The sequence below is a fragment of the Triticum aestivum genome, chromosome 4A (assembly GCF_018294505.1).
Source record: "Triticum aestivum cultivar Chinese Spring chromosome 4A, IWGSC CS RefSeq v2.1, whole genome shotgun sequence".
Lineage (NCBI taxonomy): Eukaryota > Viridiplantae > Streptophyta > Magnoliopsida > Poales > Poaceae > Triticum > Triticum aestivum.
Genome location: NC_057803.1, coordinates 638,614,174 through 638,626,364, shown reverse-complemented (window position 1 = coordinate 638,626,364; position 12,191 = coordinate 638,614,174).

Here is a 12,191-nt window from a genome sequence, read left to right as displayed (position 1 = left end):
CCCTAGATCATCCACATGCTCCTTGCCTTCACAAAATCCCCAAATCATTAGTATCACTATAAAATCACAGCGACAATTGGCGCCCACCATTAGGCGAATGCGCGCTGGAGTAGCGATCCAAGCAGGAACATCTTCGGGAATGAACGACGGGCTCAGGTCAAGCAGCTCATGCGTTTTGGCATGCTGCACTTCATCGGTGACTTGGCATTGCATGGTGAGTGTCGCGGGGGCATGGCGATCGTCGCCAAGAGCATGTACCTCGTTGCTAGCCGCTTTGGCACCATGTCCCTCCTGCTCTCGGCTCTGCTCCAACTGATGGGGCCTAACCTAAGGCAATCCCTAGAAGCAATGCACGTCGACAATGTTGCTCATGAGCTTGTCGGTATGTAAGGATGGCAATTTTATCCATGGACATGGATACCCATGGATATCCGACCCGAATGGATAGGGTTTGGATATACTTTTGTGTCCATGGGCGGCGCCCAAGCCCGACCCGATTACTCGTGGGTAGGGCATGGATATAATCTCGTACCCGTGGGTATACCCAAACTCGTCAGGATGGTATGACTTAATGGGCAAAAATCTGCTATCCCTACCTCATAGTCACATGTCCCTCTATAATTTGATACTTTTTTTAATCTAAAACATGCAAAAGAAATTGCACAATCCCCATCATAACTTTTATTAGTTGACACTCCCCTCCGTAACATACTACATCACTCCTTATTTTTTATCTCCTTGTTAAATAACTCGTCATTCTCATCTATTACAAAAATACTAAATGATCTTAGGTTGTTAGTGAATGTTGATTTACCATAAGTTGATGTTTATCATAAGTGAGGCCTAGCCTGCCACGAGGTGAAGAATGGAAGAGCTTATGTTAATAATGTGTTATGTCTTATTTATATGTCTCGAGAGGACCCAATGGATATCCAATGGATATGGATATCCGTCGGGTTTGGACATGGACACAATTTTTCACCCATGGATTTTTTCATGGGCGGACAAAGACTGTCTTCATGGATATGGGTATGGATTTGATAATGTTCAACCCGATCCAAACCCGACCCATTGCCATCCTTATCGGTATGGTTGGTTCCCTCTCCTTCCTACCTGCACTGGACTCCAAGTCTGATGGGTACAAGAGCTCGTATAGTTCTACTTCAATGGCAGAGGTGTGCATGGTGAACAACTATGTTGGTGCGGTTGCGGTTGATACATCAACCCAAGAGACGGTGGATGCACTTCTACAAAACCCAGTTGAAGGCGGTTTGCTAGCTGTGAAGGCTGTCAATGTCGTGGGAAAAAATCTGACAGTGAGAGAGGTAGGGAAACGAGGCTTGATCCAACGAGATGTAAGTGGATGACACAAGGATTATACAGGTTCAACACACTTAGGTGGAGGTAAAACCAAAGTCCTATTCCCGCGGAGAGGTGATCTTGCGCAAATGAGAGAAATAACAGGTGGAAAAAATCCATTTGACGTGGCAATATGGAGTACCCGAAAACCGCTAACTCATGGATGGTTTTCCTCTCTAATATGGTTTTGGACGTAACTTATCTAATTTTGATATTTGGGTAATGAAATGTCACTAAAAATAAGTTGAAGTATTAGATGTAGACTTTCCGTAAACTCGAGGAACCAGAAACATACTTTTTTAATGAACCGTGTTTACGGGAATAGATGAAATTATGTTGTTCATAGCTAAATTTTGAAGGGAGTAATGTGAATACGCCACCTCACCCCATTACACCCTCTTTAAGCCATCATAAGATTTGTCAGCTTAGTCTCTTACAAGTGTTCATATGAGTAGACTCATATGTACACGCTTGGAGACCACGGTGAGAAATACTTTTATTCGACCTTGAAGACAACATGTTCTTTGGATCGGTCCTTAGGCGTTTCACGGTCTCCATGATTTCTTGTATTCTGCTTTTTTTGGTTTCTTTGGAATTTGAATTTGGTTATGGTTGTGTGCATCTTAGTTATGCAGAGCCTGGTGTAATGCTGAATCCTTTTTAGTAATAAAGTGCCCCTTATTGAAAAAATGAGTAGGATGTGCGTGTGTGTTTATAGGATGATTTTTTCATAGGATGAGTTTGTTGCGTATGGATAAATGTGATGTGTTTGTACCTTGTTTTTTTAAAAAGGCACTTAGGTCGTCAGTCGTGACAATTCTATCAACGTGATGGAGGACTAGGCAGTAGCCTAGTGGCAAGGGTGCAGTGGCGCATCCTTACAAACCGGGGTTCGACTTCCGTCGGAAGTCAATTTCCTTAATCTCATCAGGATGGGCTTCTTCTATAAAAATATGTCCTGTGTATGTTAATAATCTTATTTTTTTATCAGCATGTTGAAATTTATTGGCTTTGATCTGCTCATCAGAAAAAGAATCTACCATACAACATTTTATTCATCGCACTAAACTACTGCTAGCAAATTTAACAGAGAAAATCACTTGATAATGATGAGGATAACGGAGCCGGCGACCATGACGAGCTTCTCGAACTGGCGCGCGCGCTTGATCATGACCTGCATGACCTCCCCGGTGAAGCTCGCGCAGCTGCCCCAGCAGATGCCGCACCCCTTGGCCGCGTCGCCCAGCGTCTGCACCGCCACCCTGAGGTCGCCCCGCCTCAGCGCCGCCTGCGACGCCGTCAGGTTCTTGACCGCGGCGTCCACGCGCACGCACATCCGCAGCCTGGTGCCGCTCGGGGCGCCCCCCAGGTTGACCCACCCGAGGGCGGCCAGCCCCGTGCCGGCCTCGATGGCGATGCGCAGCGACGTCTCCGCCAGCCACCGCGTGTCGTTCACCCTCTGCGGGTCCACCACGAAGCCCAGCGCGCGCCCGCACAGCTGCGGGAACGGCGTCCGCCTGCACACGGTCTTGATCTCCTCCGGAATCGGGTTGGACCCGTAGCTTGGTTCGTCCCACGGCGCGGGCGCCAGCGCGGTCGTTGGCGGCATCGCGATGGGTGGCATCACGGGCTTCGGCGCCGTCACCGGGGGCGGAAGCACTGGCTTGGTCGGCGTCGCCGGAGGTGGCGGCAGGGGCTTCGGCGGCGTCGCCGGAGGTGGAGTCACGGGCTTGGGCGCCTTCACCGGAGGTGGAGTCACGGGCTTGGGCGGCGTCGTGGGGGCTGGCATCACAGGCTTGGGCGGCGTCGTGGGGGCTGGCATCACGGGCTTGGGCGGTGTCGTTGGGGCTGGCATCACAGGCTTGGGCGGCGCCAGCGGTGGAGGTGGCAGGGCGCCGGTGAGGAACCGGGAGGGGGCGCAGATGAGGGAGAGGAGGAAGACGAGCGTGGCAGGCGAAGCGGCGGCCATGGTTTACCGCAGCGTTGCCAAGAGATGGATCGAGACACGAACTGACTGGATCAGTAACTATAAGCCGGTAGCGATATGTACCCCATACGTGTAAATCCATGCGCGCGGCGCGGGAGCGGGGTTGTGTCTGTCCATGCACTGTCGTCTGCTTGAATCTGTAGGCACCAGTGGCTCTCCCGCATGCATGTATGGCCATGGCCGGGTCATTGCAAGCTCCGGTTAGTACGTGCGTTTGCATAAGTGAAAAAAAATAGGCCTATCATGCATGCCCGCGACTGTAGTGGACGTGCCATATATTCCACGACACGAGTAGCCACCGTTAGAGACGGTCAACAACCATTTAATTTAAGAAGTTTGTATTGCTGTTACTGGTCATTGATTCGACGAGACCATGCCATGTTCACTTGTACTACCCCGCTTCCTAAATATAAGTCTTCTTCCATATTTCACTACGGATTATATATAAAATAAAATGAGTGAATATATTCTAAAACATGTCTATATATATTCTTATTTAGTTCGTAGTGGAATCTCTAAAAAAATTTATATTTAAAAATGAAGAAAGTAATTTTATGAGCAATGCTACATTCACGTAATGGTTTACGTAAGTTTATGAACTAACCTGACGTGGGAGTATTTGGTTCGATTAGAGGAGAGGGTGAGGCCCACCGCAACCTAGATTAGTTGGAAGTTTTCATAGCAGCTACGTAGCCCGTTCGTAGGTTTAGCATTTTCGTAATTTTATTAAGGATGTGGTTCGACAACCGGGCCCTCCTCATCACAGTGGATTGTTGGATCCACTGGCATGAAGTGATGAGTTTCAGGGGTCCACCAATGTGTAGAAGACAATTGTTAGCGCATCGTGTTGGCTAAATTTAGTTTAATACCTAATTTCAACACCAATCAAGATTGATCCTCAACTTTTAATACTACATTTCTCATGAAAAATATTTTAATATTGTACAATTGGTCCAAATAACTATGTGACATGGAGTGCCATGTCCTAACTCGGGTTAGGAATCGCACCAAATCAATGCAAATACTGACCCGAGGTTAGATTTGTCTAGTTTTGTCAAAATATAGTTTGCCTAGTTTTGAAGTTGGGGGACAAACCCACACCCCTTGTATAGTTGGAGGACCAACTGTGTATTATTTCCATGTTTTAGCGAACTTGGTAGAAAGCAGGCTCATGGATTATTTTTGAAGTTCTATTCATCACTTGGTGGTCATGTTTCAATCACTTCATATTTTTCTTATTTATCTTCAGTATTTATTTTTTATTTGAAGCTTTGTACTGGTTGCACTTGTATTATTTTGTGCAATTCCACTCTTTTTGCGCAAACACCTATATATAAAACTATTGAGGAGTAGTTTGTAACCAATTGGATTACGGTTGGTAGTTCTTCTTCATTCTATGAAGCCTTAGATATTCCATGCATCAGGCTAGAATGATAATGTCCACTTCGAATGACGATTGAATTGTCTGTTTTAAGATACTCACTTCATCGCAGATGGAGATACCCCTCCACTTATTGGGCGCCATGTCCCTCCCGATTGTCATAAGAAAATGTGCATTAGGGTTTTGGGCTTGAACTCTTTCTGGAGAGACAATGATGTGCAACAAGAAAGATTTTTGAAAGTTGACTTATAGCCTGGTGGAAAAAGATAATCAATGCGAATATTTTTTAGGAGACTCTCTTGTTATTCACACTTTTCGCAAAAAATAATAAAACAACAACTTGTTGTTCACACGCAGGTACCAGGCATCACAATAATCGTGTCTTTCACATATTGAATCACAAGGAAGTCAAGGCATGAACCGAAAGCTAGAGGGACCAGAATCTGGTTTTGAGTCATAGCTTTATTTACGACAGATTGCACAAGCTCAACTGCTAGAACAAGTTTTTTAGGGGTGCCACAACAAGTATTGAGTAGACAAGAAAGAACAATCCATTTTATTGTCTCCTTGGGCCGGAGCTGGACTCTCATTTTTTCGAACCGGGCTATAACCCCTTTCCATTGCAAATGAACGGAAATACAACAGTTCCAGAAACATCATCAGTGGGAGGGCGAAAGAGGGAAAGCAAGTTCGGGCACTGCCAGGAAACCCACTGCATTCGCCCGCCGTTGAAACGAATGCCATGGGGCGAAAACCTGGACAGCACCAAATTTAACAATCTTAGAATAACTACAACCTATTACACCAAAAGCCAGCAAGGGCATGATACCACCGCAAGTCTATCCGCAAGCATAGCAAAATCTAAGAGAGGGCGACCAGGGAACCCAGCTGAAGACAACACCCTTAGGCAGCCCATCTGTTCTCCCTCTATCGGCCGCCTCGCAGCATTGCACATCTTCATCAGGTGCATCGTACTGGATTTGATCATCTCTACACCATTGCGCAACTCCTTGGCCCCACCTTCTTGTTGAAGACCTGCCCAATATAACAGAAAGGAACACATGGAGAAAACAATCTCGAAAGGTGTCTTAATTTGTTTATTTACAAAAGTAGCTCGATTACGAGCCAGCCAGATGGCCCAACAAGCAGTGGCAAGGCCTGCAATATGATACTTTACTCCAGCAGGGAGGAAAGTGTGGCACCAGGAAAAATATTGCCAGTAATTGCTCGGGCAGCTATCAATACCCAGCACCACCCTAACACAGTGCCATACAACTCTAACCACATGACAGGTAAAAAACAGATGCTGGGAGGACTCCAGGTTATTACAGAAAGAGCAATTAGGGTTCCCAGGCCACTTCCTCTCCTGTCTAGTAAAGACAACACCCTGGGATAACTGCCACATGAAGATTTTAATTTTAAGAGGAATTTTTTTCTTTCCAAATCCATCTATAGTGGCACCCACTGAGAGGATTTTCCAGCCACTTTTACATGGATGTTGTGGAAAATTTACCATTGCTAGTAAAGCCCTAGGCCACCCGGTCATCCCCTTGGTTTAGTTGAATGTTTGCAATGTTTTTACTCATGTCCTCCCACTGCCTTAGCAAGTCAAAGGCAAACTGTTGGGGAACGCAGTAATTTCAAAATTTTCCTACGCACATGCAAGATCATGGTGATGCATAGAAACGAGAGGGTAGAGTTTCATCCACGTACCCTCGTAGACTGTAAGAGGAAGGGTTATGACAACGTGGTTGATGTAGTCATACATCTTCACGATCGACCGATCCTAGTACCGAACGTACGACACCTACTTGATCTGCACACGTTTAGCTCGGTGACGTCCCACGAACTCATGATCCAGTAGAGCTTCGAGGGAGAGTTCCGTCAGCACGACAGCGTGATGACGGTGTTGATGAAGCTACCGATGTAGGGCTTCGTCTAAGAACCGCTACAATATAACCGAGGTGGATTATGGTGGAGGGGGCACCGCACACGGCTAAAAGATCAATGATCAACTTGTGTGTCTATGGGGTGCCCCCCTCCCCGTATATAAAGGAGTGGAGGAGGGGGAGAGGCCGGCCCTCCTAGGCGCGCCCCAAGAGGAGTCCTACTCCCACCGGGAGTAGGACTCCAACCCTTCCAAGAGTAGGAGTAGGAGAGAGGGAAGGAGGAGAGAGGGGAAGGAAAGGGGGGCGCCGCCCCCCTCCTGTTGGGGAACGTAGTAATTTCAAAATTTTCCTACGCACACGCAAGATCATGGTGATGCATAGCAACGAGAGGGGAGAGTGTTGTCTACGTACCCTCGTAGACCGATAGCGGAAGCGTTATGACAACGCGGTTGATGTAGTCGTACGTCTTCACGGCCTGACCGATCAAGCACCGAAACTACGACACCTCCGAGTTTTAGCACACGTTCAGCTCGATGACGATCCCCGGACTCCGGTCCAGCAAAGTGTCGGGGAAGAGTTCCGTCAGCACGACGGCGTGGTGACGATCTTGATGTTCTACCGTCGCAGGGCTTCACCTAAGCACCACTACAATATTATCGAGGAGTATGGTGGAGGGGGGCACCACACACGGCTAAGAAAACGATCACGAGGATCAACTTGTGTGTCTAGAGGTGCCCCTTGCCCCCGTATATAAAGGAGCAAGGGGGGGGGGGGAGGCCGGTCGGCCCTTGGGCGTGCCAAGGAGGAGGAGTCCTCCTCCTAGTAGGAGTAGGACTCCCCTCTTTCCTACTCCTACTAGGAGGGGGAAAGGAAGGGGGAGAGGAAGAAGGAAAGGGGGGCGCCGCCCCCCTCTCCTAGAACAATTCGGACCAGAGGGGGAGGGGGTGCGCGGCCCACCCTGGCCGCCCCTCTCTCTCTCCACTAGGGCCCATAAGGCCCATTACTTCTCCGGGGGGGGGGGGGGGTTCCGGTAACCCTCCGGCACTCCGATTTTCTCCGAAATCACCCGGAACACTTCCGGTGTCCGAATATAGCCGTCCAATATATCAATCTTTATGTCTCGACCATTTAGAGACTCCTCGTCATGTCCGTGATCACATCCGGGACTCCGAACAAACTTCGGTACATCAAAATATATAAACTCATAATGAAACTGTCATCATAACGTTAAGCGTGCGGACCCTACGGGTTCAAGAACAATGTAGACATGACCGAGACATGTCTCCGGTCAATAACCAATAGCGGAACCTGGATGCTCATATTGGCTTCCACATATTCTACGAAGATCTTTATCGGTCAGACCGCATAACAACATACTTTGTTCCCTTTGTCATCGGTATGTTACTTGTCCGAGATTCGATCGTCGGTATCTCAATACCTAGTTTAATCTCATTACCGGCAAGTCTCTTTACTCATTTCGTAATACATCATCTCGTAACTAACTCATTAGTTACAATGCTTGCAAGGCTTATGTGATGTGCATTACCGAGAGGGCCCAGAGATACCTCTCTGACAATCGGAGTGACAAATCCTAATCTCGAAATACGCCAACCCAACATGTACCTTTGGAGACACCTGTAGAGCACCTTTATAATCACCCAGTTACGTTGTGACGTTTGGTAGCACACAAAGTGTTCCTCCAGCAAACGGGAGTTGCATAATCTCATAGTCATAGGAACATGTATAAGTCATGAAGAAAGCAATAGCAACATACTAAACGATCGGGTGCTAAGCTAATGGAATGGGTCATATCAATCACATCATTCTCCTAATGATGTGATCCCGTTAATCAAATGACAACACATGTCTATGTCTAATTGGTGTAGGTGTCACAAAAACCGGTTTCTGTAATGTACTACTTTCCAATAAGGGAGCAGTTACAGTTACCTCATCAAGTTCTACTTTCCTCCCACTCACTTCTTTCGAGAGAAACTCCTTCTCTAGAAAGTTTCCGAATTTAGCAACAAAAGTCTTGCTTTCGGATCTGTGATAGAAGGTGTATCCAATAGTTTCCTTTGGATATCCTATGAAGACACATTTCTCCGATTTGGGTTCGAGCTTATCAGGTTGAAGCTTTTTCACATAAGCATCGCATCCCCAAACTTTCAGAAACGACAACTTTGGTTTCTTGCCAAACCACAGTTCATAAGGCGTCGTCTCAACGGATTTTGATGGTGCCCTCTTTAACGTGAATGCGGCCGTCTCTAAAGCATGACCCCAAAATGATAGTGGTAAATCAGTAAGAGACATCATAGATCGCACATATCTAGTAAAGTACGATTACGATGTTCGGACACACCATTACACTGTGGTGTTCCGGGTGGCGTGAGTTGCGAAACTATTCCGCATTGTTTCAAATGTACACCAAACTCGTAACTCAAATATTCTCCTCCACGATCAGATCGTAGGATTTTTATTTTCTTGTTATGATGATTTTCAACTTCACTCTGAAATTCTTTGAACTTTTCAAATGTTTCATACTTATGTTTCACTAAGTAGATATACCCATATCTGCTTAAGTCATCTGTGAAGGTGAGAAAATAACGATATCCGCCACGAGCCTCAACATTCATCAGACCACATACATCTGTATGTATGATTTCCAACAAATCTGTTGCTCTCTCCATAGTACCGGAGAACGGTGTTTTGGTCATCTTGCCATAAGGCACGGTTCGCAAGTACCAAGTGATTCATAATCAAGTGGTTCCAAAAGTCCATCAGTATGGAGTTTCTTCATGTGCTTTACACCGATATGACCTAAACGGCAGTGCCACAAATAAGTTGCACTATCATTATCAACTCTGCATCTTTTGGCTTCAACATTATGAATATGTGTGTCACCACTATCGAGATTTAATAAGAATAGACCACTCTTCAAGGGTGCATGACCATAAAAGATATTACTCATATAAATAGAACAACCATTATTCTCTGATTTAAATGAATAACCGTCTCGCATCAAACAAGATCCAGATATAATGTTCATGCTCAACGCTGGCACCAAATAACAATTATTTAGGTCTAATACTAATCCCGAAGGTAGATGTAGAGGTAGCGTGCCGACCGCGATCACATCGACTTTGGAACCATTTCCCACGCGCATCGTCACCTCGTCCTTAGGCAATCTTCGCTTAATCCGTAGTCCCTGTTTCGAGTTGCAAATATTAGCAACAGAACCAGTATCAAATACCCAGGTGCTACTACGAGCATTAGTAAGGTACACATCAATAACATGTATATCATATATACCTCTGTTCACCTTGCCATCCTTCTTATCCGCCAAATACTTGGGGCAGTTCTGCTTCCAGTGACCAGTCTGCTTGCAGTAGAAGCACTCAGTTTCAGGCTTAGGTCCAGATTTGGGTTTCTTCTCCGGAGCAGCAACTTGCTTGCTGTTCTTTTTGAAGTTCCCCTTCTTCTTCCCTTTGCCCTTTTTCTTGAAACTAGTGGTCTTGTTGACCATCAACACTTGATGCTCATTCTTGATTTCTACCTCCACAGCTTTCAGCATTGCGAAGAGCTCAGGAATTGTCTTATTCACCCCTTGCATATTATAGTTCATCACGAAGCTCTTGTAGCTAGGTGGAAGTGATTGGAGAATTCTGTCAATGACGCAATCATCTGGAAGATTAACTCCCAATTGAATTAAGTGATTATTATATCCAGACATTTTGAGTATATGCTCACTGACAGAACTGTTCTCCTCCATCTTGCAGCTATAGAACTTATTGGAGACTTCATATCTCTCAATCCGGGCATTTGCTTGAAATATTAACTTCAACTCCTGGAACATCTCATATGCTCCATGACGTTCAAAACATCGTTGAATTCCCGATGCTAAGCCGTAAAGCATGGCACACTGAACTATCGAGTAGTCATCAACTTTGCTCTGTCACACGTTCATAACATCTGGTGTTGCTCCAGCAGCAGGCCTGGCACCCAGGGTGCTTCTAGGACATAATTCTTCTGTGCAGCAATGAGGATAATCCTCAAGTTACGGACCCAGTCCGTGTAATTGCTACCATCATCTTTCAACTTTGCTTTCTCAAGGAACGCATTAAAATTCAATGGAACAACATCACGGGCCATCTATCTACAATCAAACATAAACAAGCAAGATACTATCAGGTACTAAGTTCATGATAAATTTAAGTTCAATTAATCATATTACTAAAGAACTCCCACTTAGATAGACATCCCTCTAATACTCTAAGTGATCACGTGATCCAAATCAACTAAACCATGTCTGATCATCACGTGAGATGGAGTAGCTTCATTGGTGAACATCACTATGTTGATCATATCTACTATATGATTCACGCTCGACCTTTCGGTCTCCGTGTTCCGAGGCCATATCTGTATTTGCTTGGCTCGTCAAGTATAACCTGAGTATTCCGCGTGTGCAACTGTTTTGCACCCGTTGTATTTGAACGTAGAGACTATCACACCAGATCATCACGTGGTGTCTCAGCACGAAGAACTTTCGGAACGGTGCATACTCAGGGAGAACACTTCTTAATAATTAGCGAGAGATCATCTTAAAATGCTACCGTCAATCAAAGCAAGATAAGATGCATAAAAGATAAACATCACATGCAATCAATATAAGTGATATGATATGGCCATCATCATCTTGTGCTTGTGATCTCCATCTTCGAAGCACCGTCATGATCACCATCGTCACCGGCGCGACACCTTGATCTCCATCGTAGCATCGTTGTCGTCTCGCCAATCTTATGCTTCTACGACTATCGCTACCGCTTAGTGATAAAGTAAAGCATTACAGGGCGATTACTTTGCATACAATAAAGCGACAACCATATGGCTCCTGCCAGTTGCCGATAACTCGGTTACAAAACATGATCATCTCATGCAATAAAATTTAGCATCATGTCTTGACCATATCACATCACAACATGCCCCGCAAAAACAAGTTAGACGTCCTCTACTTTGTTGTTGCTAGTTTTACGTGGCGGCTACGGGCTTAGTAAGAACCGTTCTTACCTATGCATCAAAACCACAACGATAGTTTGTCAAGTTGGTGCTGTTTTAAGCTTCGCAAGGACCGGGCGTAGCCACACTTGGTTCAACTAAAGTTGGAGAAACTGACACCCGCCAGCCACCTGTGTGCAAAGCACGTTGGTAGAACCAGTCTCGCGTAAGCGTACGCGTAATGTCGCTCTGGGCCGCTTCATCCAACAATACCGCCGAACCAAAGTATGACATGCTGGTAAGCAGTATGACTTATATCGCCCACAACTCACTTGTGTTCTACTCGTGCACAACATCAACGCATAAAACCTAGGCTCTGATACCACTGTTGGGGAACGTAGTAATTTCAAATTTTTCCTACGCACACGCAAGATCATGGTGATGCATAGCAACGAGAGGGGAGAGTGTTGTCTACGTACCCTCGTAGACCGACAGCGGAAGCGTTATGACAACGCGGTTGATGTAGTCGTACGTCTTCACGGCCCGACCGATGAAGCACCGAAACTACGGCACCTCCGAGTTT